This window comes from Mesoplodon bidens, assembly GCF_964165515.1.
Source record: "Mesoplodon bidens genome assembly, chromosome: 1".
NCBI lineage: Eukaryota > Metazoa > Chordata > Mammalia > Artiodactyla > Ziphiidae > Mesoplodon > Mesoplodon bidens.
Window position 1 is genome coordinate 31,133,682 of NC_138176.1, and position 12,007 is coordinate 31,145,688.

Consider the following 12,007-nt stretch of genomic DNA (forward strand, 5'->3'; position numbering starts at 1 on the left):
TGTCTGGACAGATGATTCCAACAGGATCTTGAGGGCCCCAAAATACGTAAACAAACTATGACATGAAAAGGTTTTTCTTACAACATAACACAATTCACGCTCCCAACTTATTTTACACTCCACTGGCCACAGTCGCCATGCATCGGCACCAACTGATTTCATGCTTTACGTAAAGGCTGGGGAACAGTCCGCAGCTTAGTCTCTTTCACACTCCACTGATGTGGTAACCCCATGGTTCACCAACTTAACTGTTCCAAATTTAATGTTTGCACCTACTATTGACCACCTCAAAGGGTAGTCAGATCAAAGCTTTAATATAACTGAACAACAGCAATATAATATGTAACAGAAATGTAGAGAGAAAAGTCTGCTACCTGCTCTGTATATATATACCTGGTGGTAGGGAGGAGAGAGGAAAACTCCCTCCTAAAATTTCTTTCCCTCACCATACATCTGGAGGTTGGTCTGTCCTTCTAGACTTATTTGAAATTAGTTCCTCTCCTGGGTCTATCCTGGGTTGCATTGATATCCTATACTTGACAATAAAAGAGTTGAAATGAATAAGGCTTTCAGGGCTGTGCCTCAAACCTGACATACATTAAGCTTGATTTTTTTCCCCTTTAGGATTCACACACTAAAGCTAATAAACCACTAAGTAAATTCTGAAAGTAGAGACTACTAGGCTTAATCTGTGCTAAGTGTCTTATATATGTTATCTCATTTGACCCCAAGTACATACTAAGAGGTAGCTATTATTTTCTCAATTTTACAGATGAGAAATCTGAAACTTACTTAAGATCACACAGCTTCCAAGTGTTGGTTAGGATTTCGAAGTCCCTGCACTTAACTACTACAGTAGACTAGAATACATGCCTTCTAAAAAATGGGGTAAAACAAAGCATAGCATAGTTTTAAAAAACAGAAATACCAAAGTGCAATAATAATGAAAGAGAATAAATGTAAAGGAGATGGAGTACTTATGTTAGAGATATCGTTGCAACAACTCTATGTCTCCTTCCTCTTTGTAGCTACAGTACCAAGTGTGAAAGCCGAATGTGGCTAAGAAACTGAGACACCAAAAGAAGCAAGCTTCATTTTAAAGCAGGCAAAGAAGACATCAGATAATTAATCAAAGCTTCTCTTATACGCAGATTGAAAGTTTACTAATTAGAGTTTCAAGAATAAGAAACAATTATCTTAGAGTACAGTGATATCTTCAGAGAACTGCCCCTTTAAGGATCAGGAAGACTGTACAGAGTGCTACAAAAGGCTTTCAAAGTAGAATAATCTACTGAACAAACATGGCTCAGGTACTAAATCGTACTCTAATCTATTATTTTTATGCTACAAAAAGCAAGATAAATGTTAAAGGTTGGTAAAAGCTAACAACAGGTGATGGCATTTTCTTGCAGCAAACAAATATTTATTAAGTGCACATATTGTACTGAGACCTATGCTGGGACAGTGGAAACTGTAAAGTTGGACCACAGGTAAGAACATGGTTCGAACCACATGAATAATGTAGCCTCCTCTTTAAGTTATCTCTACCTAATTGGGAAGATAAGAAATTTTAAAAAAACAAAAAAAGTTGTTTTAAGGTAGTATATAATTGCCAAACAAAGAGAGAAGTTGTAAATGATAAAAAGAGAGCTATCACTTAGGGCCTGGAACAGCTGAAGATGTCATAAGGTGGGAGGAACTGGAAGCTGGTATGTAGACTGAGAATTGAAGGGAGATATTCCAAGTAAAAGGAAGAGCCTGAACAATTTGAAGGGGCAGTAAGCAAAAAGCATTATTTTGGGACTTCCCTGGTAGTGCAGTGGTTAAGAATCCACCTGCCAATGCAGGGCATACGGGTTCGAGCCCTGGTCTGGGAAGATCCCACATGCCGCCGAACAACTAAGCCCGTGTGCCACAACTACTGAAGCCCACACGCCTAGAGCCCATGCTCCGCAACAAGAGAAGCCACTGCAATGAGAAGCCTGCACACGGCAACAAAGAGTAGCCCCCGCTCGCGGCAACTAGAGAAAGCCTACGTGCAGCAACGAAGACCCAACGCAGCCAAACATAAATAAATAAAATAAATAAATTTTTTTTAAAAAGCATTATTTTGGAGACAGCTACAGAAACTACTAGAGCCAAAGGTTCAATATAGGAAAGTGTGGAATATTCTGCCAGAAAGATTGTTTTCAGCCTGGAGGGCCTTCAACACTAGGTTTAGACATTCAGTACCCCGAGCAATGGAGAGTCAAGTCTAGACCCTACAGACAATTCCTGAGACGTGATACTATTACTGTGTCTCTAGTTCTCCATCCCTTCCCTTATACCATCTGCCCGTTCATCTACCCTGTCATCTTTTTTAAAGGTACCATCAGGTGAAGGTGATCACAATGTTAGCACTGACAGCTCTCATGCTTGCTTAACCCGATGGTATCAATGAGCAAGTGTGACATTTACCCAAAGCCCAGAAACATGAGCAACAGGAGGGATGGGCCCCAAAACAATGTGCCCCAAGTCTAATCCCATACTCAGTAACAAACATTACATCTAGGGGAGCAATCAAATACACTTATTTTGTATAACCATTCTCACAACCAGAGAAAGAACTGAACCAAAGCTTGCCCCACATTATTCTACTCCACAATCCAATTAATACCCAGAAACTCATGCCTTGATACCTGATGAAGACTCCTATAGTTGGCCAGGTGTTTCTGAAACAAACAGCTGGTGATACATGTATATGTGTATAAAATCTAATAAACAAATAAGTAACAGGATATACATTTGTCTGAGATAAAAGCCCAGTCATTTTGGATCTAGATATGGTAACTGGCCTTACTACCATTGCAACAGTTCCTAGAAAAGATAAGACCCATCCCCATTACACTGATTTTTATAGTTTCATTTTCTAGCATGAAGTGATATTTCTAGTCTCTTCTAAACTTTTCAGTCTATCCAATCCCGACTCTCATCAATAGAACATCTAACCTTACAGTTTTGAAGACAGAATGAAACAATAACAGCTCGAAAGGAAAAGTGAAACACACTACTTCTACCCCACCAAAGCCAACTCCAGCTGTTCGTTTCACAGTTGTATCAGTAGAGCTCACAAGAACAGCTACCATTCTAATTGCCCACAGAACCTGAGTTCTGCTCTTCTCTCATCTCTCCCCTTCCCATCTCCTCTGTAACTTGCACACGACCACCTCACTCTGCTGTCCATCCTCCCCAACTGCTGCCCAACAACTCACAGGCTGCCACAGATTGTCAGCACTGTGTTTGGGGACTTGAGAACTACCCCTGTGGGACAGCGCAGTGTGTTAGGACAGCATTTGCCCAGACACAATGTCGCTCTTTATAGCCAGTTGCAAATTAGCTTCTTCTTAAAAAAAATAATACTCCCAATAAGACAGGTACAAGGAGATTTTAAATAACCAAGATTAAAACTCACTTGGTTTGCTCTGAGATCTGGGCCGTTTCAGAGTCAGGTACAATAAAATCCCATGCCTCTACTCACACGAGCCATGCACATCATCTAGGAACATCTGAAGTCAGCTTTCCAATGCTAACAGAAGCAAAGAGGCTACCAAAAAACATATCAAAGGAGAATCTTCCTTCCCCTTTTTTCTGTGCCTATGGCTCCTCATCCTTAAATTTTATTTGACAGTACTTTGTTTTAAGCTCAGCTCTCAATATCAACATTAAAAGGAAATTCTGGAAACCACCAGTATCATTTCATTATAGTTTCCATCCAATTCTTTGCCATGTGCTTCAGCAGCACACGAGTACAGTCACCTTCTGACGGTTGCTGTGACTGACCCTCTGAAAAATCCTTCATCCTATATATCAGCTTCCCAGTTGCCACTGGCTACACATGAGAGTCAGAAGCTGGAACCGACTGAAAAGATCATTAGAGGATGTGGGGAAGAAAAACCTCTCACAAAACAGGTCATATCAACTTAAGTCTTCTTAGAAAGAAGAATTAATTAAAAATAAACATCTACAGAGTAATATTTTAAAAATTAAAATCAGTTTCACTAGTTATCTAATTAGTTTTCAATTCTAAGTTCTTTGATAGCATTACTCATTCTGCTTTATTATGCTTTACCGAGGATTTAATTGCCCATCTAGTCTTCCCGAATCAGTTCATCAAACCCTTACAATAAAACTGCATCTTTGCTGCTCCCTATCTGAACTACAGGGAAGCTAGAGCTGGACAGGAAGGATGTTAATTCTCAGTTCTTACAGTCAAAAGAGACTGAAAAGAGCAAAGATAGTAATTCACCTCTGAGAACTAATTCCAATATTTAACCAGCCCCTGTTCTCTCTACAAGAAAACCAAAATTTAAGAAAGACAGTAAATAGAAGCAAGAAAATCTTCAAAAGACCCTGAACGTCTTTCAGGATATTGTCACTTTTAAACTTGTTTTACATGAGAGTTACAAAATAAAATAACACTTAAAAAACAAAATATAAGCCAAAAAATAGAGTAAATAAACAATATTTCTAAAATATACGTAAGTATAGTTAACTGACTTACCAAATAAGTGACATTTATTTTTTGAATAATAAAACTCTAGAACGTGCAGATAGACTGTGTCTGAGGCGAATGGTACAAAAAGTTCCCTTTTGACAGATAGCAGCCTCACCTGGAAAATAACAGTAATAAAAGTTATTTTTATAAAAATATGTAGTTATCACTTCTTTGACACCTGTCTGTGCATTTAACTTTCATGATCTCATTTCATGAATACTAACAGTTTAACACAATGTTTTACTATAGAATGTGCATTGAAAATAAACACACACTTTTTAGAAGCTCAACAACAAAACAGAATAAGGAAATGTCATCTTCTCTCATTCTCAGTCCTCTGAGAACTAGTCTGAGGGGGACAAAACATCTACTAACTGCCATCAAAAAAAGAGAGAGAGAGATAAGAAAATAATACAAATGATCAAAACACAAAAAGATGTTCAACTTCTAGTCATTACTATAGTTCTAACTTTTAGGATGGCACATGGTGGATGTTCAATAAGAATATGCTGAGTGGGGCTTCCCTGGTGGCACAGTGGTTGAGAGTCTGCCTGCCAATGCAGGGGACACGAGTTCGAGCCCCAGTCCAGGAAGATCCCACATGCCCCGGAGCGGCTGGGCCCGTGAGCCATGGCCACTGAGCCTGCACGTCTGGAGCCTGTGCTCCACAACAGGAGAGGCCACAACAGTGAGAGGCCTGCGTACCGCAAAAAAAAAAAAAAAAAGAATATGCTGAGTGGATGGCTGGATGGATGAATAAAAAATAAACCTTATCAGTTAGCAAAGAAAAAATAAATCACATCAGTTAGCAAAGAAATCCAAAATAAATATATTTTTTTACCCATCAAACTGGCAAAGATGAAAGAAAGAGCAATAAGGTCCTGTTTTGGTAAGTACAGGCTGAATAGGACTCCACACTGTTCATGGAGGTACACATTTTATTAATGTAGAAAGCATTTTAACAATATTTCAAAATCTTTTATATATCAAAGGACCTTTGGACCAGGCAATTCTCCTTCAAAGAATTTGTCATAAGGAAATAAATGGATTTCTACAGGATACTTATTCCAGAACTATTTATAATAGTGAAAAATTATAAATAACTTTAATGTCCATCTATATGGGCCAGGTTAAATTATGGTACATTTATACTATGGGAAACAATACAGACATTAAAAAGAATAATGTGGGGCTTCCCTGGTGGCACAGTGGTTAAGAATCTGCCTGCCAATGCAGGAGACACGGGTTCAAGCCCTGGTCTGGGAAGATCTCACATGCCGCTGAACAACTAAGCCTGTGTGCCACAACTATTGAAACCCGCGTGCCTAGAGCCTGTGCTCCCAACAAGAGAAGCCACCACAATGAGAAGCCTGCACACCACAATGAAGAGTAGCCCCCACTCGCCGCAACCAGAGAAAAGCCCATGTGCAGCAACAAAGACCCAACACAGCCAAAAATAAAATAAGTAAAATAAATTTATTTTAAAAAAAAGAATAATGTAGTTCTACAAATATTGGCATAAAAATCTACAAACCATATTAATGAGTTCTTAAGAAATGGAGAATTTAATAAGAAGTGTTCAAAAACAATATAAAGAAAACTTTAAAACATTCCTGAAAGACAAAAAGTAGATTTGAACAAATGGAAAGATATTCCTCATTCTTGGATGGAAAACTCAACATTATAAAGATGTCAGTTCTTCCTAAATTAATTTATAAATTTAATGTAATCCCAATAAAAATCTGAATATGAGCAAGCTTTTTTACAGAGACAGACAGCTGATACTAAAATTCAACAGAAAAATAAACTTGTAAGAATAGCCAATAAAACATAAAAAATTTTAAAGCTAGCCCCTGATATACTATCAAGCCTCTATAATTAAAAGTGTGATAATGATGCAGGAATAAACAAACTGGTATAAAAGAACAGAAGTCCAGAAATAAACTCAATGGAAACTTAATATAGGATAAAGGTGGCATCTCAAGATATTGGGCAAGATTGTACTTTTTAAAGAAAATATGTTGAAACAACTAATTAGCATCTAGAAAAAGATTAGCAACTCATACATTATGCATTAAAAGAATTCCAAATGAATCAGGGATCCAAATGTAACAACTAAAACCATACAAGTACTAGAAGAAAACGTGTGTGAATTCCTCTTTACCCTGGGTAAAGGGAAAGGTTTTCTAATTACAACCCAAAATTCAGATGCAACAAGACTGAAAAATTGGACCACATAAAAGCTCAAACACATGCACAGACGCACAGACACACAGACACACACACACACACACACACACACAGAGTAAAAGACAACTGACAAACTGGGAGAAAATATGTGCAACATATATCACTATAAACAGCTAATATACCTAATATATACATATTTATTTATATATATATATTTTTTAAAGACACTTAAAAATTGAGGGAGAAAACATCAAAAACCTGATAGAAAAATGAATTTAAAAATACAAGACAATTCACACAAAAAGATATTAAAATGGCCTTTATATATTCTATGAAAAGATCATTAACTACTACTAAGTGAATATTAAAACTATGTCGAGATACTATCTTTCAAACCATAAACAGGTTAGCAAAAGTTTAAAAGCATACCAACATACTCTGACGATGAGGCTGTGGGAAAACTCATGCATTGCTGGTGGGAATTCAAATTCGTACAACCCCCACAGAAAGGGATTTAGCAATACTTAAGAAAACTGTATTTGCTTTTAAACTTTTGACCCAACTCTCCTATTTTAGGGATTTACCCAAACATACATTTCCAACGTACAAAAATATATATAAACAAGGTTAGTACTGCAGCAATGTTTATAAGTTCAAAATACTGGAAATTGCCATAGAGAATGGCCTCACAGTAGAGTACTATGCAACCCTAAGAGGGAGGAAAAGACAAAGGGAGGGAGGGAGGGAGGAAAGGACAAAGGGAGGGAGGGCGAGCTCTACAAATTGATATGTAATGGATTCCAAAATATATTTAAGTGAAATGTTAAATTAAAAAAGCAAAGTACAAAAGACTATCTATAGTATGCTAAACTTTGTGTAAAAAGTTAAGAAATAAGAAAATAAACGTGTATCTCCTCAATCCTGGGGGAAAAACACACAAGAAGGATAATTCAGAGAATGGTAAGATTGGTTACTTATAGAGGGTGGGTGGAAACAGGGTGAAAAGAAAGAAGAAATGGGTGACAATGCTTTGAGTATATATATATATATATTTTAATACAATTCTGACTTTTGGAACCATATTAATGTTTCACATGCTCAAAAATAAATAAGATCAATTAGGATGGGGAGAAAAACTTAGAATACAATAGAAATGAACTGTATTTCAAATAACTAACATAACCACGTTATAGGAAGAACGTTGGGGAGAGAAAACTAATCCAAATAACTTTTGAACATGGTTTCTTGCTCAGTGATGTCCAATAGAAAGACAATGGGTGCCACATACGAAATTTAATATTTTCTAGTAGCCACATTAAAATAAAAATAGGTAAAATTAATTTTATTAATTTATTTTACCTAATATATCTAAAATATTTCAACATATAACTACCATATTATTTAAATATTAATGAGGTATTTCACATTTCTTATTTCATACTAAGTTTACAAACTGTGTACAGTTCACACTCACAACACATCTCAATTCATGTGGTTAGTGGCTACTTTATTGGCCAGTGGAGGTTTAGACTATATGCCCATAGGCTACAGGAAAAAACTATAAACAAATATTGAACTCTACTTACTAAGTGTCTTTTAAGTAGTGGTATGAGTTAGCAATTCTTAAACTATTTTCTGGTATTCCAGGATTAGGCCAATAAGTAAAAACATGAATAATGGGGGCAGGTTTCTCACTTTGGGAACAGGGAGTTATAAATACAGAATGAATAAACCCTGTCGTGTTGGACTGGAATGAGAGGTATCAATATAAACTCATTGCTTTCAGTAGACAGATAAAGATGTATATGAGCATGTGTGGACACACACATATCACATATTTCTATTTCCTAGATGTCTACTGAAAGGGCCTAAAAGCAATGATACTGACACCCAGCAGCACTGTCGATGGACATCTAGAGTCCAGATCCTGGCTTACAGAGCCATTCTCTACTAAAACAAACCAGGGCTTTTTGAGGAAATAACTTATTGCAGGACTCAGGCTGGGAGAGTGCAAGATAAGCCTAGAACATCTTGTGGTAAAAAGTGAGGAAGTGCTCCAAGAATGACAAGGGCAAGGCAAAAGGAGACAGGAATCAGCTTGAATGGGGCTCCCACTGGCCAAATCAGGAACAGCGTCAAAATAAATAATGAAATAAAGTCTTATAAATAAGTGTAGAAGACATGATGGAAATAGAAAATCACCGTTTAGGAACCATCATGAAAATGATTCAGGCAGAAACCACCAATGGATACTAAAGTTAGTGAGTAAAAGTTCAAGGAGTAACAGGATATTTATAAAATCTCAAAGTATTTTTGCAAAGATGCCTCAAAATTACAAACAAAATGTCAATGCACTTAATCCCACTGAACTGTACACTTAAAACTGGTTAAAGTGATACTTTCTGGCCTTACATTTAGGTCTTTAATCCATTTTGAGCTTATTTTTGTGTATGGTGTTAGGGAGTGTTCTAATCTCATACTTTTACAAGTACCTGTCCAGTTTTCCCAGCACCACTTATTGAAGAGGCTGTCTTTTCTCCACTGTATATTCTTGCCTCCTTTATCAAAGATAAGGTGACCATATGTGCGTGGGTTTACCTCTGGGTTTTCTATCCTGTTTCATTGATCTATATTTCTGTTTTTGTGCCAGTACCAAACTCTTAGAGGAAAACATTGGCAGAACACTCTATGACATAAATCACAGCAAGATCCTTTTTGACCCACCTCCTAGAGACATGGAAATAAAAACAAAAATAAACAAATGGGACCTAATGAAACTTAAAAGGTTTTGCACAGCAAAGGACCATAAACAAGACCAAAAGACAACCCTCAGGATGGGAGAAAATATTTGCAAATGAAGCAACTGACAAAGGATCAATCTCCAAAATTTACAAGAAGCTCATGCAGCTCAATATCAAAAAAACAAACAACGCAATCCAAAAATGGGCAGAAGACCTAAATAGACATTTCTCCAAAGAAGACATACAGATTGCCAACAAACACGTGAAAGAATGCTCAACATCATTAATCATTAGAGAAATGCAAATCAAAACTACAATGAGATATCATCTCACACCAGTCAGAATGGCCATCATCAAAAAATCTAGAAACAGTAAATGCTGGAGAGGGTGTGGAGAAAAGGGAACACTCTTGCACTGCTGGTGGGAATGTAAATTGATACAGCCACTACGGAGAACAGTACGGAGGTTCCTTAAAAAACTACAAATAGAACTACCATACGACCTAGCAATCCCACTACTGGGCATATACCCTGAGAAAACCATAATTCAAAAAGAGTCATGTACCAAAATGTTCATTGCAGTTCTATTTACAATAGCCAGGAGATGGAAGCAACCTAAGTGTCCATCATCAGATGAATGGATAAAGAAGATGTGGCACATATATACAATAGAATATTACTCAACCATAAAAAGAAACGAAATTGAGTTATTTGTAGTGAGGTGGATGGACCTAGAGTCTGTCATACAGAGTGAAGTAAGTCAAAAAGAGAAAAACAAATACCGTATGCTAACACATATATATGGGATCTAAGAAAAAAAAAAAAGGTCATGAAGAACCTAGGGGTAAGACGGGAATGGAGACGCAGACCTACTAGAGAATGGACTTGAGGATGTGGGGAGGGGGAAGGGTAGGCTGTGACAAAGTGAGAGAGTGGCATGGACATATATACACTACCAAACGTAGAATAGATAGCTAGTGGGAAGCAGCCGCATAGCACAGGGAGATCAGCTCGGTGCTTTGTGACCACCTAGAGGGGTGGGATATGGAGGGTGGGAGGGAGGGAGACGCAAGAGGGAAGAGATATGGGAACATGTGTATATGTATAACTGATTCACTTTGTTATAAAGCAGAAACTAACACACCATTGTAAAGCAATTATACTCCAATAAAGATGTTAAAAATAATAATAAATTTTTAAAAAATGGTTAAAGTGATAAAAATTTTATGTTATGTATATTTTACCACAAAGAAAAATTATAAAAGGAAAAATAGTGGAAAACCTGGCAGATACTACCTTAATGAAGTGATCCAAGATCACATGACTAATATTTCAACATTCTGTGCCTCCTGACATGATGCCCTGAGAAGCATAACATTACTCCTGTGGTACTCGTGCCAGAAATGGATAACCTGAATCCAGTCATGAGAAAACAGGAGATATACCCAAATTACAAGCATTTTACAAATTAACTGGCCTGTACTCTTCAAAAATGTCAATCTCAGGCAAAAACAAAGACTGAGGAAATGTTCCAGATTAAAGGAAACTAAAGAGACATAACAACTGAATACACTTCATAAGCCAGAATTTCCTTCTGCTATAAAACAGGACATTATTGGGACAATGAGTGAAATGTGAAAAAGTCTGTGGACTACATAATAATATTAAATCAATGTTAATTTCCTGATTTTGACAACTGTACTGTGCATTCATACAAGAATGTCCTTGTTTTTAGAAAACGCACTCTGAAGTATTTAAGTATACAGGGGAATAGGTCTGTACCTTACTCTCAAACAGTTCAAGAAACAAATATTGCAGGTTGCGGGGAAGAGACGGAGAAAGGAAATACAGTAAAGTGGCAACATTTGGGGTATCTGGGTAAATTTTTTGTACATTCTTGTAATTTTCTGTAGTGTGAAATAATGTCAACATAAATTAAACAGAAAAAAGATGTTAGCACAGTACGTGGCACATAAATCAAATACATAAATCAAAACAAAGAAAGACACAGGATATGGAAAACAGGATATCCAACACAAGAGAGAAGTGAAGGAATATTGGTGAATGGGAATTCCAGGATGCTAACTGTGAACTAGAAGTAGAATGCAACCATTTCAGATTAAAGCTTTGTGACAGAGACAGGCATGTTGAAGGCAGTCATCCCCAGGCTCTCCGCCATAGTACCATCTTTTTAATACAACACAACTACTAGAGGATGTGCTCCACTCAAGCAAGAGGGTAAATGAAGAATGAAGAAGATAAGAGTTCCAATAATATTGGGAATCATACCCAAAACAGAGAAAAGTCTAAGGATGACAACAAATGAAAATCATCCCAGGAAAAGAGCTGTGCAGCAGGCCCAAACAGTAGGCTCAGACAGGAGGACAAAGAAAGTCTCCAGAAGAGAAATTTCCAAGAATTATTTTAAAAAAGAAAGAAAATTTGAAATGACAGATTACTGTCACTGACCTTGTGGAAAACTGCACTTAGAGGCCACTATTTAAGACACTATAAGCAAATAAAATTTGCCCAGACGTAATAAT

At 37.0% G+C, this 12,007-nt stretch overlaps 1 protein-coding gene across 5 annotated transcripts in view; it reads right to left on the reverse strand.

The window, feature by feature from the left end:
- The window catches only part of R3HCC1L (R3H domain and coiled-coil containing 1 like), a 76,368-nt gene that overhangs the window by 48,760 nt on the left and 15,601 nt on the right, over window positions 1–12,007 (reverse strand). For 3 of the 5 annotated variants that reach the window (XM_081245772.1, XM_081245771.1, XM_081245775.1), the window contains exon 2: window positions 4,541–4,649. The exons of the other annotated variants lie outside the window; for them this stretch is intronic. The gene's annotated coding sequence lies outside the window, so the exon portion shown is untranslated. The remainder of the gene's footprint in view (window positions 1–4,540; window positions 4,650–12,007) is intronic. 5 annotated transcript variants of the gene reach the window in all.